Source organism: Lutra lutra, chromosome 7 (genome assembly GCF_902655055.1).
Source record: "Lutra lutra chromosome 7, mLutLut1.2, whole genome shotgun sequence".
Classification (NCBI taxonomy): domain Eukaryota; kingdom Metazoa; phylum Chordata; class Mammalia; order Carnivora; family Mustelidae; genus Lutra; species Lutra lutra.
The window spans coordinates 4,990,252-5,008,160 of NC_062284.1; the positions used below are offsets into that span (position 1 = coordinate 4,990,252).

Sequence of the window (17,909 nt, forward strand, 5' to 3'; positions counted from 1 at the left end):
GAATTCGTTATTTCATCCCATTCTTTATTCCATTCTAGAATGTTCATTTGGTTTTCACATATTCCAATTCCCTTTCGAAATTCCCTACTTTGTCAGCATTTTGTCCACTGCTCCCACTATTTATTTTTTTAAGATTTTATTTATTCATTTTAGAGAAAGAGAAAGAGAGAGTGGTAGGAGGAAGGGGCAGAGAGAGAAAGAGGGTTTCTCAAGCAGGCTCCCCTCTGAGGCTCCCCACAACTCGGGGCTCAATCCCATGACCATGAGATCATGACCTGAGCTGAAATCAAGAGTTAGATGCTCAACAGACTGAACCACCGAGGCACCCCTTCTTTAACATATTTAGTTATTTTAAAGATTTTTTTAAAAGATTTTATTTATTTATTTGACAGACAGAGATCACAAGTAGGCAGAGAGGCAGGCAGAGAGAGAGAGGTGGAGGCAGGCTCCTTGCGGAGCAGAGAGCCCGATGCGGGGCTCGATCTCAGGACACTGGGATCATGACCTCAGCCGAAGGCAGAGGCTTAACCCACTGAGCCACCCAGGAGCCCCTTAAATAGTTATTTTAAATCCTTAACATCCAGATCAGGTGTGGGTCTACTTTTATTGTCTTTTTTTTCTCTCTTGATTATCTGTCACACTGCCCTGCTGTATTAGTTTTCCTATTGCTGCTGTAATAAATAACCACAAATTTAGTGATCCAGGACAATACTGATTTATTATCTTCTGGTTCCGGAGGTCAGAAGTCCAGCAGTCTCACTGGGCTAAAGTGAAGGTGTTGGCATTGCTGGCTCCTTCTAGAGTCTCCGGAAAGAATCCATTTCTTTGTCTTTTCCAGCTTCTAGGGACCACCTGCGTTCCTTGACTTGGGACCTCTTCATCACATAACTCCAGCTTCTGGCTGCCTCACATCTCTGCCTACTGACCCTGACCCTCCTGCCTCACTCTCAATGGAACCCTTGTGCGTTTATCAGCACCCCACCCGCAATAAACCAGGATCCTCTCTCCATCTCAAGACCCTTAACCACATCCACAAAGTCTCTGCATCCACAGGTTCTAGGAATTAGGACACACACATCTTTGGGAGGCCACCTGAACGTTCTACTGTACCTGTTTTTTCTATGACTTGTAATTTTCTACTATATGCCAAATATTGTGTATGAAAGAACCACAGAAGTTGAAGGTAATCATATTTTCTCCTGCAGAGTTTACCCATCCTCTGTAAGGCAACATAGCCCCAAGGGATGATGCCTCAATCCAATCAGGAATTGAGCTGAGTTGGAGTGAGTTGCATCTTTAATTAGACTCGTCCATGTCTGTTTTTAATTATCTTGAGAATGAGTCCTGCCTTATGTCTGTCGCAGGCCCTTCCCTAGCAGAACTCGACCTTTCACACACGAAGAGACGGCAGATCTTACTCTGTCTTTCCAGCCCAAGCCCCAGACAGCCCCACCCCTCCCCCCCCAACCTTCCCCGCAATCTACTCTAGCACTTACCAAATATCCCAAGGGGTAAAGAACCTCATATCTAGATTCTAGCCTATAACAATAGTCTGAGTGGCCTCAACAGTTCAGTGTAAACCAAGCCCAATCTTTAGCCTATGCCCAGACTTCACAAATGACCCAGGAAAAAAGGACGAATGATCCCAACTCCCCTAGAAAGGGCTCTTCCTTCTCTGCTTCCACTGCTCTGTGATGTCTTTAAAAATATGATTTTTGAAGTTTATCCTTTCCACCCCCTCCCCCACCCAATCATTGTAGCAGGAATGATGACCTACTGATACCTACTATATCCTACTCAGAGACAGAAGTTCCTTGTGGGTAACACTGAATATTCTGGAAGAACTTTGCAGTTATCACTGGATATCTCAAAAAGCTTCTTGCATCTTCTCAGCAAACATAACACAAGGCAGGCTATGTATATATAACCTTAAATTCATTCGGTTGTTTATTTATTTATTTAAGGCATGGAGCCCAGCACAGGGTTTCTACTCATGACCCTGAGATCAAGACCTGAGCTGAGATCAAGGGTCGGATGTTAACTAACTGAGCCACCCAGTGCCCCTATTTATTTAAGATTTTTTTTAAAGGTTTTATTTATTTGGAAGAGAGAGAGAGTGCGTGCTTGAGCACAAGCAGAGGGGAGAGGCAGAGGCAGAGGGAGAAGCAGGCTCCCCGCTGAGCAGGGAACCCCACAGGGGCTCAATCTCAGGACCCTGGGATCATGACCTGAGCCCCCCAGGCACCCCTAACCTTAAATTTAATTAAGATCTTTCTCTATACCTGGTCTCTCTCTCTTTTTTTTTAAAGGTTTTATTTATTTGACAGAGAGAGAGAGAGAACTCACAAGTAGACAGAGAGGCAGGCGGGGATGGGGGTTGGGTGAAGACTCCCTGCTGAGCAGAGAGCCTGATGTGGGGCTTGATCCCAGGACCCTGAGATCATGACCTGAGCCTAAGGCAGAGGCTTAACCCACTGAGCCACCCAGGCGCTCCCATACCTGGTCTCTTAACTGTTCTTTTTTTACTTTACTCCTGGGTGGTTAGGGATATAAATATACTTATCTTACTAACACACACTTTGAAAATTCAATACAGTTGATGTAATAGGATTTGTTCTTCCTAAAGTTTATCAAATACCATTGCAAACTCTGGTTTTTATATTTTTAGAATTCTGTATTTAATACTATGAATAGGTAACATTCTCAGAAGTGTAAATGTCAAAAGATATTAAAAAATATACAGTGAAGTCTTTCTATGATTCTTTCCCCCTTCCCATTCCATAATAGGTATCCTTGATTATTTGTTTCTTACTTATCAGAAAAGATTACATGCATTTGCAAGCAGATACGTATAAACACTACCACCCCCTTTTATTACACAAACCATCTTATATTATGCTCCCCAGTTTGCACCTTGTATTTTTTTAGTTGAAAGGGAACTTACCAGTTCATGTACTTGACCTCCCAGCAGGATCCAGGGCATGGGACAATCCAGTCAGAACCGGTATCTTTCCCACTCCCGCCTGTACTCTCCTCTGTGGTGGTTTCTTCCCAAGTTAGTTCTCACTCCTCCTCTACCGGGTGCTTCCCTCCCAGTTCCGGTTCCAAGATGTCACGCTAACAGGCTAGCAGCCCCACCAGAAAGGGTGCACCTGCCAGGCTCCCAGTACATTCTAGCAATGGACTAGCTGGAATCCCAGGCCCATCCCTCAACCAATCATGGGGACCAAGATAGTGGGAGATGCTGACTGGCCAGGTGGAAGTCATGTAACCACCTCTGGAGCGCTAGGCTTGAGAGGTCATGGGCATGGGCTGGGAGTTGGAGGGGTGGCTCTCCAAAGGGGTATCATGGTGCTGCGAGCAGAAAGGTAAAAATGACAGACATCTGCTACTACGAAAGATGCTGTTTCATTGTCTTTGGAGTTGTTTGGGGGCAGGGGGTTGGCTCCTTCATGCCTGGAAACTGTGTTGTTATGCCTAACACAGGTGTGGCTGAGGGGACACAGCCAGTAGCACTGACCTCTTGGAAAACGCCTCAGGGCGCAGAAGGGCTGCTCAAACTCTGTTTTGCTGGATTCTGTATTGGTCTCTGATGTCTCTTAACCACGGGGCCCAGGGAACAGCCAAAGTTGTTTACATCTCACCTGCAATCCACTTTTGCAAGCTTGGAAAGACATTTTACAAACCCCCCAACCCATCCCAAGTCTGTACCCACAGCCACCTCCTTTATATAATCCCCACAATGCTTGCCGGGATTTCCCCTGCTCTAAATCAACCCAGGGCTAGGAAACAGACATCTAGGGGGCAGCTCCTATGCCCCCCAGATCCTGATGGAAGTATTCAGACTAGGACTTTATCATATAAACACTCAAAAGCAAAAAAGGGGGGTTGGTCAGAATGGTCAGGGACAGACAGGAGACAGAAAAAGGGGGGGCAACATTACCCACCTAGAGATACAGCTATCTGACTGTTCTAAAAGATTTTTCTTAAGAGAAAAACAGGTGTATATTGGGGGATTTGCAAGAAGGGGACAGAGTAGGCTGTGGGCAGGGAGAAGCTGCTGCTTAGAACCAGGGGTCTCTTCCCCCTCCTTCTTTCCTCTCATCAGCCGGCGACAGAAACTAAAAACCACTGCTTCAGACAGCTAGAAGCCTGAAACAGGAGAAAACCAGTAGGCAGAGAAAAAAAGAACAAAACAAAACCAAAGCCTAAATACAGGGGGAGAAAATAAAAGGTAACTAAATAAATTATGTGTCTGCCCAATATTTTAACACAAATGTGTAATAGATACATTACATATGTACATACAACATCTAACTAAAAAGTAATTTGACCCAATTGGAAATCCAAAATTTGTGTACAGACAATGTATATACCAGAAGAATTTATGTAACAAAGATAAAAATGGTGCTGATTGTCTTTTGTGTGTCTGCAACCCAAGTTCTAAATTAACTTTAGCATTTGCTAAAATGCACCAATTGACGTAACTTCATGGTCTTAATACTGGGGCTCAAATTACAGTTATATCTAGAGATTCCACTATATTTAAACATCGTGTCTGCTATAATCTTAAGAAAGTAACTAAGTATAAGATAGAGAAAAGAAGTAGGAATGTCTCACTTCAACTATAGCTTTGCCTAAATTTCCCATAGTCATAATACCCATTGTCCTAAAAATATCCCACACTGGGCACACACTCTAACACAACAAGTAATAAATTAAAACTAAATCTTTGGCACTTTCAAATTGGCTTGGTACAATGGGACTCCACGGACCCCTTAGTTAAAATAGCTATTGTAGCCCAATGTAAGTTAAAACAGGGCCTTCGAGGATTAAAACTTATTATATAAAACCTAATTAACAAAAGGGTGATTATCCCTGCTGCTTCTCCGTTTGACAGCCTAATTTCGCCTGTTCTTAAACTTGGACAAAGTAAAGGGTGCCGGATTCGTTTGCTGGGGTTGTCATAACCAAATACCACAGACTGGGTGATTTAATCAGCAGGAATTGATTTTCTCACAGTTGTGAAAGCCGGGAAGTCCAAGGTCAAGGTGTCGGTTGATTCAGTTTCTGGTCCAACCTATCTTCCTGCCTGGCTTGTGGGCCTTCTCGCTGTGTCCTCACGTGGCGTTCCCTCTAGTGGTGCAGAGAAGAGAAATCTCTCTCCCCTCTCTCTCTCCTCTTCTTTTTGTAATGCCACGGGTCTTATTGGATTCAGGGCATGCCCTTATGACATCATTGAATCTTAGTTATCTTTGTAAAGGCCTTATCTCCAAATCCCATCAGGGTGGGGGTTGGGGCTTCCACATATCAGTTTTAGAAGGACATTCATAATCAGTCCTCAGCAGGTCACTCATGGTGGATTACTATGACATGAGTGCTCTGGTCCCATCCATTGGGTCTTTAGATATTCAATATCTAATACTATTAAGATTACTGAATCTATCCAATCAACAATAGGTTTATATTTTGCTCTTATAAATGTGGCTAATACGTTATATCGAGTGCCTGTTCCAACAGCTTCTCAGCTGCATTTCGCCTTTACCCCTGAAGGAGCATAACTGACCTCTTCTGGGGTTGGGGAAACCTCAACAGCTTCGCCACCGCATGCAGCCAGCACAGACAAGATCTTCCCACGTCCTCCAGGAGCACAGGTATGCCATGACCGATGACATACTTCTCCAAGGAAACTCAATTGACACGCTCCTTGCAGACATGTAAGTCCCATATCTTTTAGTCCTTTTGGGGCTGGTGGCGACATATTCCTCATTTACAGATTTTACTTCCAAATTAAAATCAACAGCCCCTCCCATCAGTGCCCTCAGAAGCTCCTTCACTATTGTAGAATCTTCAGCAACTTCTTACTGTCTCCTGGAGTTTCTAGACTACTTGTGATGGCTGTAAGTTGCCCAAGAGCTTGTGATACAAGAAACTCTCTCTCTTAGCCTCATGCAACACACAATTAAAACGAACGAGTAACGATACAAGAAACTCTCTCTCTTAGCCTCATGCAACACACAATTAAAACGAACGAGTAACTGGTTACACACTGGGCTTTCCTGGAAATAGAGGCTCTCACAGACCTTGAGTCTGTGACTTTCCAGATCCGTTGTGCTTTTCTAGATATCAGCTCACACCCTCCAGCAACATAACTGCTGAGAAATACACTTGACCTGAGAATTACACCAAGACATTATTGTCAAACTTGTGTTTTTAATACATTTTACAAACTTCACCAAAATATTGTTAGAGACTCCAAAAATTTCCCGTTTTTGTTTTGGCTAATGTTGTATAAATGGAAAACCTGGTTATGGGCTGGCCGAGAAGGACGTCTTATACGTCACCTGTCCCTCCATTTCACACTCAGAGTAAAATGTTTCCGTGTTGTATGGAGGAACTTGGGCCCTACTTCCTGAAAGTCTCTGCTCTCATCACCCAAAAGTTCCACTGAAATGGTGCTAGATAGCCACCGGGCCAACTGTTCTGTGTGTTTTTTTGATCCAGTATTTGTCCTTTTGAGGACAAAATAGCTAAATAGCTATGAATAGCTAAAGTCTGTGATCTTGCTTTTTCCAGCGCATAAAAGTCCTATTACAAACCCTGCCTCCAATCTCCAGTCCGTAACCAGAGCCCCCTCCTTCTCTGACTCTCACACACCATTCCAGTGTTTCCCCCAGCCAAAATTCATTCAGGGTCAGGTACTAGATATCTGGGAATATCCCCTGTGCTCCACAGCCCACCAGCACTATTCACACTAGCCAGTCCTAAGCTATTTTCCCTGCCCTGCCTGCACACACCCCAATAAGGCCCAGGCTTAGGCTTTCCCTTGTTCCTCTCTGCATCCTGACCAAACCTGTTGCTTCCCCATGTGGCCCTGTGAGGCGTGCTTCCTCCTTTTAGGAAACATTAACTCATAAAATCTTCTATGTCCTTATTCGGGCACTTGCATGAATTAGAATTTTGCAGGTACAATTGAGACAGGAGCTGCTGCTCAGTACTCAGATGCAGAATACCAGGCTCGTGTGTGTATCTGTGTGTCCGTGTGTGTGTGCGCGTGCGCACATGGGTAAAAGTGTATATGACATAAAATTTACCATCACTATTTTAAGTGTACAGTTCATTTAACATTCATTCCATTCACAGTGTTATCCAGTGTTATGTTGGGGTTGTTATCCCCAACATTCATCTCCAGAAGTTTTTCATCATCCCAAACATAAATTCTGTCTGGTATCTACCATCTCACTTTCTGTCTCTGAGTTCTGGGTACCTGATATGAGTGGGATCATACAATAGTGGTTGTTTTGTACCTGGCTGGTTGTATTTAACGTACTGTCTTCAGGGTTCATATTGTTACGTGTGTCAGAATTTCATTCCTTTTTGAGACTGATGCATGCTCATTGCGTGTATATATTTCTTTATCTCCCGGTGGACACCTGGTTTGTTTCCACCTTTTGGCGATTATCAATGACACGCTGTGAGCGCTGGCATACAAATGTCGATCTCCACATAATGACCAGAAAGAGCTTTCTGAAAGCCGTTTAACTTACTTCCCTCCTGAAAAACCTTCTATGGGTCACTAAACAACAGCGTGGGCGCTTGGGTATTAAGTGGCTGAAGCTCAGGTCATGATCCTGGGAAGAGTCCCATATCACGCTCCCTGCTGGGCAGGAGGCTTGATTCTTCCTCTCCTCTTGCTCCTCCCCCTTGCTCATTTTCTCTCTCTGTCAAATAAATAAAATTTTTTTAGAAAACCAAAAATAGGGGCACCTGGGTGGCTCAGAGTGTTGGGCTCTGCCTTCAGCTCAGGTCATGATCTCAGAGTCCTGGGATTGAGCCCCGCATCCCGCTCTCTACCCAGCGGGGAGCCTGCTTCCCCCTCTCTCTCTGCCTGCCTCTCTGCCTACTTGTGATCTCTCTCTCTCTCTCTCTCTCTCTGTAAAATAAATAAATAAAACCTTAAAAAAGAAAAAAAAAGAAGAACAATGAATGAGATACCATTACACACCCTGCAGGATAGCTAAAATGAAAAGGATTGGCAATTTCAGTGTTGGCAAGGATGCAGATAATGGGACAGTCACACAGTGTTAGTGGTAGTATAAAATGATACCAACCACTTTGGAAACATGACTGTCTCTACCCGATAGCCCAGAAATCCCATTCCTAGATACTGTTTACCCAAGAAAAAGTAATGCATACAATCACAAAAGACTTAACACAAAAATGTCCATAGCAGCTTTATTTATAACAGCTACTGGGGGAAAAAATGCTAATGTCCCTCTGTGGCATGCTCATACAATAGCGTACTGGTGTTAAAGAATAATTTTTTTAAAGATTTTATTTATTTATTTGACAGACAGAGAGAGATCCCAAGTAGACAGAGAGGCAGGCAGAGAGTGAGGTAGAAGCAGACTCCCTGCTGAGCAGGGAGCCCGATGTGGGGCTCCATCCCAGGACCCCGGGATCATGACCTGAGCCAAAGGCAGAGGCTTAACCCACTGAGCCACCCAGGCACCCCAAGAATAATTTTTATAAAGTCAAGTATAATCATAATTCTCTTAACCCACTGAGCCAGCCAGGCACCCCAAATCATGATTCTCTTAAAGATATAAAATAAACACATGTCAAAGGTTTAACTCTTTAATGAGATCCAGAAAGATAGTACAAGTGATTCAAAGGGAAATTCAAAGGACCACACATATAAACAATAATTAAATGAGAAATAATGAAATATTTAAAAATAGATGAAAAACTGGCAGGACTGAAGAAATCGACTGGACACAATTTGCATTTTTCTAGACAAGAACCATTTCTTGAAAAAACCTTAGAGTTCTTTATATCAAAGACAATGAACGGTGTGGAGCCTGCATAGAATCCGATATCCCTGAGTGTGTGCTAGGCAACACCTTATTTTTCATTGGACAAGAATATTTTGGGGACCATTTCAAAGTTTTCATGAATTTTCTGTACATTACATAGTAATAAAAAGAATGAGTCGCTGGTACACTCAATATACATGAAGCTCACAGACATTACATTGAGCCACAAAAGGCAGATGTGGAGGAGTATACAATGTGATACCTGCTTATGGCTGGGGGCACAAGAGAGATGGGAAGCTCCCCATGGGAATCCTACTGGGTGCTGGAAATGGTATATACCCTGATTTGGGTGGTGGAGATACACATATGTACAAAATTAGTGAACAAGCCTCCTCCTATCCCACTTGTCCCCAGATCCCTCCAACAATTGCTATTTATCTTTAGGATGAAGTCCAAACTGAGATCTGGTCCCTATTTTGTCTCCTGTCATCTCTCTCTGTTGCTCATTTTCCTGACATTTCCTCAAAGGTCCCTTACGGTGGTTTTTCCTGTTCCCTGGCCTTTCCCACCAAATCATACCTCTCACTCATCTCGCAGTCTTACCTAACGCTGCCAATCTGTGTACGTGTCCTTCCTGGGTGCTCCCAAAACATCGATCAGCGTTCCTATCGCTTTTGCCACCGACGTGCAAGTCTAACGTCCTGTGCGCTCCCTGAGAAAGTTCTCAAGAGCTCAGCACAATGCCTGGCACTAGGGAAAGCAGAAATGTGAAAGGCAAGAAAAAAGCTAAAGGAAAATTCAGGCAGTGTGTGGCCCAGGCGATTTCAGCTGAGTGTCACCCTTCATTGAGTTCTGAGACGATCCTACTTACCATTCTGGGTAGTACCCTTGAGTCTGAGTGTTCGGAGCTCTCCAGATTTTTCATACCTTGTACTTATTCTCTATCCTGCTATTTGGCCTTCTCACTATTAAAAACCTGCTTTTGCTTTTCCCCGTGTGTTTTGTTTGACTGCAGCGTGTTATTTTTGTAGCATTTTAAAATCGGCAGATTTCACATAAACACATTTTCAATTTTTCTTAGAGAAAAGAAGAAAGAAAGGGGAGGGAGGAAAAGAGGGAAGGGGAAAGCGGGGTAGGAAAAAACATCTGGCATCACAGGGCCCGCAGTCCGGCGTGGCAACACTCAGCGGAAACAGCAGCGTGGCTTCGCACTCGGGGAGCGCACACGTCCCCCGAAGCACCTGAGTTTGCGACCCCTTTCCCGGTCGATGACAACGTGTAGCTCGCGCAAGCTAGGATGGGGCAGAGGCCAGCGTTACAAGGAGGTGGAGGGGAGAATCCGCCAAAGCCTCACAAAAACATTGGGTAAGAGCCTGGGCTTGGTCTGTGGAAACTGCCAAGTCTCGGGCTCCTCTCAAACTCCGGGGGTTTTCACTCCCGCCCCAGCTCTCGGTTTCAGGAGGCCGTCTTCTTTAAAGCCTCCACCAATAAGAAATACAGGGAACACGAAGATCCCGAGAGTACCGGAAGCCCGGGGGTTAATTGTGGTCACGTGACCCCCGACTTCCGGACGCTGATTGGGCGTTGGGAACGCCCCCGCCCCAGGGGCGGGGACAGGTGCCATGGGGCGACGGCATTGGTCGGTTCCCTCAGGAAGCAGCCAATCGGGATCGGCCGGCTTCCGGCGCGAAGTGAGCTGGCTCTGGGCGCGGGGGCTGAGGAGGCGGCGCGGGGAGTTTGGACCCAGTTACCGCCCGCTGCGAGCCTGCGGGACAGGTGAGTGCGGCGCGCTCGGACTTATGGGCGGACAGGCCTAGCCCAGCTCCCGCGACCCGGTCCCCGGGCCGAAGAGGAAGGCTCGAAGGTTCCTCCGTTGCCCGCTCTGGTTCGGCGCGGCCCGCGGAGCCGTGCTCGGTCGCTGCCAGTAGCCTGAGAGGAGAGCCGAAAAGCACGCGTGTTCGCAGACCCGCGCACAGAGGCGCGGGGGTGGGGCCAGGGCCGCCCCGGGCCTCGGTGGGAGAGCCGGCCCAGCATCCACGGTGTTTGGTTCTGTGCGCCGGTGCCTACCGGGGTTCCAGCCCAGACCCCTGGCACTCCCCACCTGCCCCCCAAGACCAAAGCTCGTCCTCTTCCTGGGTCTTCCACGGGCACGCGCTGGGCTCCGGGGTTTTGGGTGCGCTGCGTGTCACGTGCTCGGGACCCATTATCTTACAAGTGTGGCTCCACAGCACCTCCGCGAAGGGGAGTGCTTGAGGACACAGGCTGCGTCGCATTGCCTGGGTCCAATCCCGGCTTTCCCGGTACGAACCCCGTGACCATCCACTCGTCATTTAAACTCTGTCTCGGTGTCCCTGTCTTAAGGCGGAAATCATCTCTTCCACATCCTGGAGGTTTCGTTAGGATTAAATGGCTTCATGTAGCCAATGAATGCTTCAGGGAGTATTTGGTACGGAGTAAGGGTTCTGTTATCACCGTTACCCCAAGTAGGTAAAACTGCCCTCCTTTTGACGAGGAGACTCTGAAGCACCAATAGTTTGTCCCTGTGTTAAAAGAGCTGCCTGACTCCAAGGCGTCTTCCACACCAGACTTCCTCCCGTACCCCTCACTGCCCTCAGGTTACTCAGCATTTTGGACATTTAACGGGCTGAGATGGGGGAGGCACACGCCAGCTCCTGGTACCACCAGTGCAGACAAGTAGCATTTCTGTGTCCCGTCAGGGTTCAGGGGCAGTAACGGCAGAGACTGGGGTAGATGTCAGACATTGCGGGGTGCCTGGGTGGCTCGGTGGGTTAAAGCCTCTGCCTTCTTCTGCTCAGGTCATGATCCCGGGGTCCTGGGGTCGAGCCCCGCATCGCATCGGGCTCTCTGCCCAGCGGGGAGTCTGTGTCCCTTCCCCTCTCTCTGCCTGCCTCTCTGCCTACTTGTGATCTCTCTCTGTCAAATAAATAAATAAAATCTTTAAAGAAAAAAAGAAATTGGGAAGGAAGGGAGGCAGAAGTGTTGCATAGGGGGAATGTAGATAGAACTAAATTGAACCAAAGTTTTGTTAGCCAGGCGGCTGTTGGAAGGTAGCTTATAGTCTGAGAGGGAACAAAATTTCTGGGTCTCGAGTTCTTTTCAGTGCGGATCACCATGATAGCCACCATATTCGTTCTATTTCTTTCTTTCTTTCTTTCTTTCTTTCTTAAGATGAGCCACCCAGGTGCCCATCGTTCTATTTCTTTTTTTCTTTTCTTTTCTTTTTTTTTTTTTAACTGATAAGAAAACCCAGAATTTAAAAACTACACAAAGTCCGTGGTGTTAGGTGTGTAGTGAAAGTCCAATATCCAGAGAAATCATATGCGTCCAGTTGGGGATAGTCAGTAGTATCTGTGAAGGAGGGAGAAGGGAAGGAGATAAGAGGAGTGGGAGGGATTTGAAATATATTTGAAGTACTTTATGCCTTTGAAAGAGAGTAGGACAGAATTTGACTTCTTAAATTTGGTTGGGGAGTACATGGGTATCATTTTTTTTTTGTATGTTTGAAATATGTAAGGTTAAATATATATTAAAATTAAACGATTATATTTTTCATACTAGTTTTAACTAAATACACACTTATTCCAACATATAATACCTATTCTCTGTATATACTTTTATGTACTTCTTTTAATGGAAGAAAGGATAGAACAAAGAGGCCCGAAGTAATTGCAAAGTACCCGGGAATGGAATGCTAAAAGCCCTAGTGGTTCGCCATTGCCGGGAGCATGTCTTAGCCTTCTCCTTCTCCAAGTACCTGCTGTTCACTTGGCACAAATACGCAATGGACACCCTTCACCCCCCCCCACCCTGTCTGGGACTGTACACCTGCCCTTCAAGACCCAGTTCAGTATTCTTTTGAAAGCTTCTCTGATTTCCCTGAGTTTTTCCTTCACCTGGGAAGCTATAGACCTGCCCCCACCTCCACAGTGGCCCATTTTGTTTTTTAAATTGAAGTATAGATGGCACAGAATGTTACCTTCGTTTCAGGTGTACAACGTAGTGATTTGACAGCTCTAGACTGCATGCGGTGCTTGCTGCAAGTGTAGCTACCACCTGTCACCGCCCAAAGCCACTACGATACCATTGACTCTATGCCCTGCGCTGTACCTTTCATCCCCGTGACTTGTTCATTCCCTGCCTAGAAGCCTGGACCTCCCATTCCCCTTCACCCATCTTGCCCGTTCCCAGACCCCTCCTCTGTTAGCCATCAGTTTGTTCTCCGTATTTATGAGTCTGTTTCTGGGGTAAGTCACAGACTTTTAAAAGAAGAGACGTTTTGGGGCGCCTGGGTGGCTCAGTGGGTTAAAGCCTCTGCCTTCGGCTCAGGTCATGATCTCAGGGTCCTGGGATCGAGCCCCGTATCGGGCTCTCTGCTCTGCGAGGAGCCTGCTTCCCTCTCTCTCTGCCGGCCTCTCTGCCTACTTGTGATCTCTCTCTGTCAAATAAATAAATAAAATCTTAAAAAAAAAAAAAAAAAAAGAAAGAAACGTTTTGTGGGACTTACTTCATTGAGTTGTAATTACTTGTTGACATGTCCATTTCCTGCCGGCCTAGAAGCTCATTTAGGGGAGTAATTGGGTCTTGCCTGCCTCTACTCCAGTGCCCAGAATGGTGCCTGGCATGGGGTGAAAAACACATGCTGAAGTCAGCTTGTGGAAGGTCGTGGGGTTATGCCATACGGACTTTGTTCTCTACAATTGCAAGGAACTATTAGATTTACTTTGTTTAAAAATTCCTGTATCTTAATGAAACCCATTCACAGTATCAAGGAAAATATTACACCCATAATTCTGGCAAGGAAAATATTACACCCATAATTCTGGCTTTCAACCATATCAGCTATTTTCCTTTGTCATGGGCCCTTTCCAAATTTTAGCTATACAGATTTCTTAGCTGTAAGCATAAGGTACTCATAATTTACTCTTTTGTTTTTCCGATATTAAAGTACTCCCATGTAGCTACTAGGTCTTCATGATTGTGATTTATCTTATAAATTATCGCAGTATTGCACTCTTTGGTTTAATCAGTATGCAGTGTTACTTCGTGCTATTAATTCTTAGAAAAGAAAATGTTTTCCCATAAGTTTATTCAGTGTCTGTGTAGTCTGGTGAACTGTGTGTTTATACTCTCTGATCATTTGTTCATGGGAACTTTGGTGTTCTTTGTATGTTTGTTTTTTTTTTTTTTAAGATTTTTAAAAAAAATTTATTTGACAGATCTCAGGTAGGCAGAGAGGCAGGCAGAGAGAGGGGGAAGCAGACTCCCCACTGAGCAGAGAGCCAGGCTTGATCCCAGGACCCTGAGATCATGACCAGAGCCGAAGGCAGAGGCTTAACCCACTGAGCCACCCAGGTGCCCCTCTTTGTATGTTTTTAATACTAATTCTTTGTTTTTGCCAACTTTCATTTCTCACAGAAATTTTTTAAAAGGATTTTATTTATTTTAGAGAGAAAGAACTTGTGCGTGGCAGTGAAGGGCAAAAGGAGGTGGGGGAGAGAATCCTAAGCAGAGTCCAAGTTGAGCACAGAGCCTGATTTGGGGCTCGATCTCATGACCCTGAAATCATAACCTGAGCTGAAACCAAGAGTCAAATGCTTAACCAACTGAGCCACCCAGTGCCCCTCTCAAAGAAATTTTTTGAGAAAGAGGATACATAGTATCTTAGGAAGTACATAGTATATGTATATATACAATTTAAAGACTAATTATTTTAAAATTGCAAAGTTTAAAAATTATAAAGTTTAATTAACTAAATCATGTAAACATAAATATGATTATAAAATAATAATTACACATAACCATCAAACCGATCAAGAAATAGGGTATTCCTGGTGCCCCTGGAGTGTGACTTCCCTCTTAAGCAGTCTCCTTCTCCCCGCACTAGAGAGAACTATTCTGATTTTGTGATGATGATCTTGTCTTCATAGTTTAACCGATGTGTGCATCCTTGGGTAACGTAGTTCAGTTTTACCTGGTTTTGAGATCTATAGTTGATGTATGTACTCTCCTTTGTCTTATTTGGTTTGACATTATATTTGTGAGATTCTTCCATATTGTGGATACAGGTTTTTTTAAATTTTTAAAATAATGTTTAATAAAAATTTATGTTATTGCTGTATTTATTTATGTGATTGATTATGTGATTGTGCCACAGCATCTGTCCTGGTGTTTTGGGTTTTGTTGTGGGTTTTCTGTTTGTTTGTTTAAAGATTTTATTTACTTATTTGACAGACAGAGATCACAAGCAGGCAGAGAGAGAGGGGGAAGCAGGCTCCCCGCTGAGCAGAGAGCCCGATGCGGGACTCGATCCCAGGACCCCAAGATCATGACCTGAGCTGAAGGCAGAGACTTAACCTGCTGAGCCACGCAGGCTCCCTATTTGTTTGTTTTTACCTATCCTGCTTTTGATGGCATTTGGATTGTTTTCAGGTTTTGGCTGTTGATGTCGTTGTGAATGTTCTTGTACATACGCCCTGGTGCACATGTTCACAAGTTTGTATATGTAACTCAGAGAACTACTGGGCCGAAGAATGTGTGTACCTTATACTTTATAAGGCCAAATTGTTTTCAAAGGTGGTTGCACTCCCTCCTACCAATGTGTGAGACTTTCCTTTGCCCCACATTCTTGCTAATATTTGATATTGTCTTGTAATTTTTGCGTATTTAGTAGGTATTTGTATAGTAGTATTTTCTTGTGGTTTCAATTCCCTGGATTATTAGTAAAGGTGAGCTCCGTGTTGTGTTTATGGACTGTTTCCTTAAAGTAAAGTGTGAAGTGTCTGTAAGAGTTTTTTGTCTTTCTTAGCAGCCATCTTGCTTTATCTCATTACTTTGTAGGAATTGTTTAAACATCTCAAACCCTACTAATTTGTCAGGTATAAATAATGCAAATGTCGTCTCTGTGGCTTTTGAACATAGATTTTAAATATGGTAGTCTACCATTGTTAAGCATCTTTTATTATGAAATGCCATAGGTAAAAGTGCAAAAAACATCTGTATAAGCTGTGTAGGAATGAGTTAGCACAGTAGGCCCGAGACTTCTCTTTAGAAGGACCTCCTTGCAAGATTGGTTCTTGGCTGGTGAATGGGAACTTAGCTTTTGAAACGTTTCCTAAGCCAATATGGTTGTTTTGCCTACCTGGGACACTAACATCTGCTTTCATTCTGAGAGTCCACATTTTTGGTGGACAGAGGGTTCCTTTGTGACCAACCCCCAGTAAAAACCCTTGATTTTGCATCTCCGGCAGGTTTCCAGGGGCAGAAATGGTGCATCTTCCCTGAGCGAGAGTGTGCTCTCATGGCAGGTAGAGAGCAGGGTCCTACAAGCTCTGCCTGGTACGCCTTTTCCCCTTGCTGATCTGGCTGTGTGTCCCTGCTCTCTGTTGCTACAGTAAATCTTAGCTGCGAGTAGTACTTATTGTATGCTGAGTCCTGGAAGTTGTTCAGTGAACCACTGAACGTGAGAGGGTGGTCTGGGGACCCCTGAAATAGCTTAATGACATATTTGTCAAAGCTCAGAATATGAGCTTTCTGCTCATATTTGTCAAAGCGAATACCCCTGTACTTTTGTCTCAGATAAGAAATAGCAAAGCACATAGCTAACACCCTCAGAGGATGTCTGCCCCGTCTCATCCTGTACCCCAAAGACAACCTTCATCCTGACTTTCGTGTGATCATTACCTTGCTTTTCTTTACATTCACTTGTCTCAAAAGTCTTGATGCTCTTTTAGGCTATTTGACACATAAAAAGATTCTTAAATTAAGATGTAATTCTCACAGACTTGTACCCTTGGGGCAAATAATACGTTGTATGTTAATTTTTTTTTAAAAAGGTGTAATTCAATTTTGTGGTCTTTTTCTTTTTTGTTAGTGCTTTTTGTATCTTATCTGAGAAATCTCTGAGAAGGTATAAAGTTATTCTATATTATTCAGCAGAAACTTTATTTTTTTTTTTAAGATTTTGTTTATTTGCTTGAGAGAGAAAGTGAGAGCGCATGCACATGCGGGAGAGGGGCAGAGGGAGAGGGATAAGCAGACTCCCCCGTGAGTGGAGAGCCTGATGTGGGGCTTGATCCTTTGGGATCATGACCTGAGCCAAAGGTAGACATTTAACTGACTGAGCCACTCAGGTGCCCCCAGAAACTTTATTGTTTTGCCCTTTACATTTAGATCTGCAGTTCACTTGAAAGTGATTTGTGGGGCACCTGGGTGGCTCAGTGGGTTGGGCTGCTGCCTTTGGCTCAGGTCATAATCTCAGGGTCCTGGGATCCAGTCCCCCATTGGGCTCTCTGCTCAGCAGGGAGCCTGCTTCCCTCTCTCTCTCTCTCTGCCTGCCTCTCTGCCTACTGTGATCTCGCTCTGTCAAATAAATAAATAAAATCTTAAAAAAAAAAAAAAAAAGAATGAAAGTGATTTGTGTGTATGGAGTGAATGAAGTAGGGTTTAAACTTCATTTCTTTTCCATGTAGCTATCCAGTGTCCCAACACCAACCATCAGAAAGATTGATTCTCTAATGTTCTGCAGTGATAAGTGTCATAAATTATTATAATTTGTCTGTGTATGGGTTTGTTTCTGGGTTCTTTTACTCTTCCACTCGTCTTCCTGCCTGTCCTTATTACATCATCACTGCTTTTTTTTTTTTTTTTTGGGAGACAGAGAGAGCACCTACAAGCATGGGGAGGAGCAAAGGGAGAGGGAAAAAGAATCTCAAGCAGGCTCCATGCTCAGCGCAGAGCACAATGTGGGTCTCAATCTCATGACCCTGAGATCATGACCTGAGCTGAAATCAAGAGTCAGACACTCAAATTTACTAAGCTACCCAGGCACCGCATCACTGTTATGGTTTTAAACAAGTTTTTTATTAAGTCCTTATGTGTCTGGCAGAGCAAGTCTTAACCATAGATATTTGCTTTAAGTGGCTATAAGGCTATCAGGTTTTCTGGTTGTTGTGTTTTTTGTTTTTGTTTTTGTTTTTGTTTTTTTTTTTTCAGATTTTATTTATTTATTTGGCAGACAGAGATCACAAGTAGACAGAGAGGCAGGCAGAGAGAGAGAGGGAAGCAGGCTCCCTG

At 44.4% G+C, this 17,909-nt stretch overlaps 1 protein-coding gene across 2 annotated transcripts in view; it reads left to right on the forward strand.

Moving 5' to 3' along the window:
- Positions 1-10,504: 10,504 nt before the first annotated feature.
- The window catches only part of BLM (BLM RecQ like helicase), a 91,229-nt gene continuing 83,824 nt past the window's right edge, over positions 10,505-17,909 (forward strand). The window contains exon 1 of one of the 2 annotated variants that reach the window (XM_047735604.1): positions 10,505-10,592. The gene's annotated coding sequence lies outside the window, so the exon portion shown is untranslated. The other variant, XM_047735606.1, reaches the window with a different exon arrangement.